This window comes from Cyprinodon tularosa, unplaced genomic scaffold (assembly GCF_016077235.1).
Source record: "Cyprinodon tularosa strain WSP-4 unplaced genomic scaffold, ASM1607723v1 ctg551, whole genome shotgun sequence".
NCBI lineage: Eukaryota > Metazoa > Chordata > Actinopteri > Cyprinodontiformes > Cyprinodontidae > Cyprinodon > Cyprinodon tularosa.
In genome coordinates, this window is record NW_024039287.1 from 572,372 (window position 1) to 578,371 (window position 6,000).

The window sequence follows — 6,000 nt, forward strand, 5'->3', positions numbered from 1 at the left end:
AGAATGGCTTGAAAAGCTGGGAACAATATACTTGACCCAAACAAGCAACAGTCCGTAAAGGAATCCTTACAAAAGGAAATAATCAAAGCCTTGGACGCCATCCAGTTAGCCTTACCCTGCAATGAAGAAATGCAGACTGTGGCATTAGGACTCGGGCTGAAACATTCACCTCTTGTGCAGAGGGCTGACACATTTTTTTTATGCTCTTCTAAAGGACGATCCACTTTTTTCATTTTACCTCCACCTTTCAAAGCTAACTGTATGAAATCACAGAATGCTGTTGTACCAAGTCATCCTGTCACCATCAGGCCTCATCTGGCGATTCATCAGGTGGCTCAGTTTGATTATACAGCTGTAAAGAATGTGTACAAGGGGAGTCATATTTCTTTTACTCTCTGAGTAATGCATAAAAAAACATTTATTTGTGATATCTCTGTATGAGAAAAGACTTTGCATCTGCTGATAGTATAAAAGCTGAACCTTTTATCTGCTTTATGACTCAATAAATCAATCACTTTTCTGCTTTCTGTTGAATCAAGGACCAAAACTTGAATGAGGACATGTCAGCATGCACAAACAAAGCAAGTTATGCTGCAGTTATGTGATTGAAACAATAAACGCAGCTGGAGAGAAGGATCGCATGAAGGGCAACTGGAAAACGTTTACCAGTAAAACCTTTCCAAGTCCAGTGACAGCTAAACAACACAGGAATCAAAATCCAATCTGACTAGCGTGTGGTCAATGTTTCAGATGTATACAGTGTTTATTCCTCCCTGACAGTCTTGCAGGACAAATACTGGCACAGAATCCCAGTTTGAGACAACAATGAAACAACAAAATAGGAAACCATTTGGGAGTATTTGTTGCCAGCGAGGCAGAACTTAAGCCCTGTTGGGGGTGTGGGATGGGATTGGGGTGTATGTTTGGAAAGTAACAGGCCAACTTTCTCCCTGTCTTCCTTTTGCAGGTCATTAACACAAGTGATGACTGTAGGGGTCACCAGAGGTTCCCAGGTCATGCCACTTCAGGAATCTGAAGGTCTCACCTCCCACAAGGGAGACGGGAACTAAACTGATATAAATAGCTGCTGAATCATTGATCCAACAGATGAGTAAAGCTGTCAGAAACAGATAAAATGTATATGGTAGATACAGCTGGGCAGCTTAAAGTCTTCAGCTCCAGCCAGATGGAAGGCATAGTTTATGGTTCCTGGCTGCAGATGAAAGCCCCCTAGGGGCAGAGCCTGAAACATGCAGCACTTAGGTTAGATCTTTTAACTTTCACTGGAAATACTGACATTTGAAAGACAAATGATGGATTGTTAACTAGAGCATGTGAATATTTTCTTTATTTACATCTGCAAGGGGCTGATATTCACCATCTTTCAGTGTCTGTGAGAAGAGAGTCTGAGACCAGTTTCACAAAGCAGGGAAACTCTGGGTTTCACAAAGAAGGTTTACTGAACCTTTGTTTCTGTTACCATAGCAACATTTTCTTCGAGCACTAACCTGTTTGGGAGGAGGCTTTTTTTCAATAAACACAGAGTGTCTGCACTCTCCTTAAAGCCAATTAGGATTAGGATTCAGTTTTAATAACAAACTGTTTATTTTTGGTCCCAGATACTCAGTAGCACAAACGCGTAATATTTGTCTGGTTAATTTTTTGTTTGGTCAGGCAAAGATGAGCATTTGGCTCAGCAGGAGAAATAAAATGAAGGAAAAAGGCTTTGTAGATGTTGACCTGATGTTCAGAGGGCTGGTAGCTGCACGTCTTAGGACAGAGATTGCCTATTATAAGATGGTGTCAGACTTGAAAGAGTTCATTTGTATATGAGGAGGTAGAGATATTTTATGTTGTGTAAGTGATGAATTGCTCTCTCTCTCAGTTTTTGAGGGTTTAAATTTTTTATTTTTTTTGGATTTCATCCTGTTAGGTTGAGTTCATGTATATGATTCACTTGTGAGTTTGTATTATAATGACACATTGGACCAATAAAAGGGAGTTCATGGTCTCCTTAAAGCCAATGACTTTTTATTTCCTGATTTAATCTGCAAAGTACTGTTGTAGTTTTGTGCAAACAATGAAAAGAAATCATTCATGAAGTCCGTTAGACACATTAGGTGCTAAAACACAAACATAGCGTGTCCTTTTAACTAGAATTCAAATAAATAATGAGCAGTATTGATTCAAAGAGAATTAAAAATTTATAGGGAGAGGCTTTTCAGACTGTGAATGGATGTCCGTTTATATTCAGAAAGTTATCTTTACAGTTTCACCCCACAATCCATCACATAGATCAACAAGCTTATCCGTCCTCACATTAGCAGCAGTATTTAGTGATGTATGATAACAGCATATTAGAAAACAACTGCACAGTCAGACAGCCACTTATTTACTCTTTAATGGCGGACAGACAAAATGAGGAGGAACCCCATGAGACGATGCAAAGGTCCTACCTGTTTGAACAACATTTTTTTACTTCATCACCTGCTGACATGTGCATCTCTACCCCGAGAGATTGCACCAAAATATAACGTCAACTACCATCGCACCAGTAAACTAGTTTTCTCTCTTTAATGTTATTGTTTCTGATATCATAAATAATTTTTTTCCTTGTCAAAATGAACATTTCAAACAAAATGACATCATTCGCATCTAGTATAACATTCTGGATGTCTAGAAGTTAAATTCAGATCTCCATATTATATTGTTACTGGTCATAATTTATATTATATTGATTAGGAAGAAATGTTTTTCAGATCTCATAAATACACATTCAGTCAAACTGATCAATGTCAAAATGGCCGCATAAAATGTGTAAACATTTCTAGGTATACAAAACTAAAGTATTACATGCAAAAAATTATTTTTCTAGTTTCTGAAATTCAGTTTCAGTTCAAAAATGTAATGTAGAAAATCTGCTAGTTCCAACTAGGAATTAGAATTTTACCAGGAAGAATCCTGTTTTAATAATCTACAAATCAGACAATAGAGAGGAGTGCTTCTAATAAATACTAAAATGGCCTGCCATTGTAGAATTCATATCAAACGCATTAACTCAAGTGGCGATCCTTTTCTACACCATCTCTCTCTCCTTTGCAGCTGTAGCACTGTTCCCCTTTCTTTTAAACACATTGTACAATTTCAGTCTGTCATTTGTGCATTAATAACATCTCTAGTTCCAGTGGGGTGAAAAAGACACTTCCTGTTGTCATGGTGACTTGTCATATGGGTGCTCCACTGAAATGGCTTTTCATAGTTGTTTTGCATGTGCTCAACTCCAAGTGGACCTAGTCAGAGTTGATTTTATGAGGCCGAAAAATCAATGAATTTTTTATTTTACTAATTTACATCATGTCAAGCTTCAAATTATTTTGATCTGTGTGTAAGTATGAACGATTCAAGGTCTGATAATATATATATATATATATATATATAAAAAAAATCTAAACTCTAAAAGTGTGGCAGACACCAAATGTCTGCCACACTTTTCAATTCTTTGGTGTTCATGGGTTAACTAGCTCTGAGCATTTAGAGTTCAGAGGATTTTTTTGCTGATTCTTCTTTTAAAAAAATCAATAAAGAGCTGATAAAAATGCATCTCATTTAAATCTGGACTTCGACTGGGATATCCAAATCAATAAACATGATCTAACCAGTCCATCCTATAGTATGGAGGCAAGGAACAGTTTCAACCCTTTTTGGAGAATCAACCTTTAGTCTAGCATTTAGTTATTATATTATAAGTTTAAGGTTGTGGTCCAACTGTTTTACTTATGTTTTTCTTTATCTTTATTTGCCTTCATTCTGCTCTACTTTTCTTCATCACCATCTAATCAATGTAAAGAACTTGAATTGTCGTAGTAGTTAATTGTGTTATACAAACTAACTTGCCTTTTATCATTTGACTCTGTTTCTAAGAGATAGTTTTAATCAGACAAACCTCATGAAACCAGTGTAGCACTGGACTAAAGTTGGGCAAGAAAGCAGCCAGAGTTTTCAGAAAGTCCAAAAAAAACCATCAATCAAGACCCCTTCTAAAAAGAAAAGGAACCGTGGAAGTGGATGCAGAATATAAAGGTCTACAGCAGTGTAAACATTAGTTATGAGATGGGTTAAATCACAACACTCAGCATGTTCCACTGGCCATCGTCTAACCTTTCCATGCTGCTGTGCTCTCCATGGTTCAGTTGACCCTCAACCTTACCTTATGTTGTGTGTTTGCAGCGGCTCCTTGGACTCTGTGTCCCTTTTTGACTGCAGACTAAACACCCACAGCAGCAAGATGAGCAAATTCAGCACAGCTTATTTCTAATATGGATCAAAATGGACCGCAGGCACAGCTTGGAGACCCACTGGAAAAACCAGCAGAGTTCCCGAACTTCTTACTCATATTTCCACTGAGCCAGATTTAGTACCAAAATAAGACAATTTAAAGCATAGAGATAAAAACTTTCTTTTATTTAAGTCTTAAATTGCATTGAAATTAAAAATCTAGGAGTTCTCACTCAACCCTTCTTCAACCCATCCTGCCGTATCGCTTGTGGATTATGTGCTTTAAACTTTTCAGGAATCTGCTCACATCCTTGAGTGTCGATGTTTCAAACTTAATCCTAATAACTCTTCTATAATTAGTTTGGCATGTCATTCATGCAGCTGGCCAAAGCCCCAGAAGCCTTTTAGGGATTTATTCAAACCTGCAATTAAGACGTGTGGTGATGAGCACATCTGGGAAATCGAGGCCTTTTTGCCTCCACTCGAGCGGCCGGATAATAACAGAGCTAACTGACGACGACCGATGCTACAGGAGGATGAGCAGAGCCACCGCAGACCAGAATGTCACTGCGATTAGAGCAGAGATAAAATAGATATGTGTTTTTGTTGTGGGGAATGAGGCAGCCATCTTGGGAGTTTGTAGGGGTGAATTTGCAACTATTAGGCCCTGCCTCTTCTCTGAATGAGCCCGACCGGAGACACGAGGGGTTAGATGCCACATAGCAGAGTTACAGTGGACTAAAGGTGAGGTTGGCAGTCTGCGTGTCACCTCATTGTTGGAGGATCATCAGCCACAGGGGAACCATAAAAGAGCACATACCTAGGTTTACTGTCCCCAAAGCGTTGCAGACTCCACAGGATGGTAAATATTGTCTCTCGGGTTTCAGTTTAACCTTCTTCACCCAAAGACCTCAAGTCTTGCCCTTCCTCGTTTGCCTTCGACGCTGCGTGGTGTCTCAAATCTTCATGATTTACAGAGATTGTGACAAAGCAACCAAAAAGCAAGCGGTGGCCTTATTTACATGGTTACGTACTAAATTCAGCGTTTGACTGAAAGCAGAGGAATGTGTTTACTTGAGAGGGGAGGGAGGGTTGGAGCGGTTTTGTTTGCATTTCGGCTGTTGTCTTAACGTCAGCTCCACCACCAACCAGGATTCACTGCTGTTTATTTGGACACTAGCTCTGACCCCTGACCTCTCCAAATGTGGTGGTTAATCCTGCTCACAGCTACTGTGTAGCCAATAATTCCTCCCCCTGGAAAAATGAACTGCCTTACATGTAAACAAGGGTTTAAAAGGTCTTGCGGGGTGGGGGGGTGGGTGATAACTCATTGATAACAATGAGTTATGAAACTGTGGTGTTAAGCTCAGAAGCTAAATTACCTTTCAAGCTTAAGAACAAGTGGAAGTCATGTGAACATTTAGTTATATATCCCTCAATATATATCCATATATAAGAATATCTTGTTTTGTATTGGAAAATGTTTACATAATGATGTCTAATCGAATTTTTTTATACCCCAGTAAAAAGTGTGCTTATGAAAAAGTAACGGCACCCTAACCCCTAATAGAAAGTCTTGCTGCCACTTGCTGAAATCATTTATTTGAAATGCTTCTGGCGGTCATCTACCAGCCGCTGAAATCAGGCAGGTAAGGTTGTTTCTTGTGTGTGTAGCCTATTCCAAGTCACTACAGATCTTAATGAGATCAACACCAGGAATTTCAC

At 39.0% G+C, this 6,000-nt stretch overlaps 1 long non-coding RNA gene across 1 annotated transcript in view; it reads right to left on the reverse strand.

Moving 5' to 3' along the window:
- LOC119796551 overlaps window positions 1-5,482 on the reverse strand; it is a 61,546-nt gene extending 56,064 nt beyond the window's left edge. The window contains exon 1 of the long non-coding RNA XR_005282486.1: window positions 5,096-5,482. This is a non-coding gene — a long non-coding RNA (uncharacterized LOC119796551). The remainder of the gene's footprint in view (window positions 1-5,095) is intronic.
- Between the last annotated feature and the right edge of the window lie 518 nt (window positions 5,483-6,000).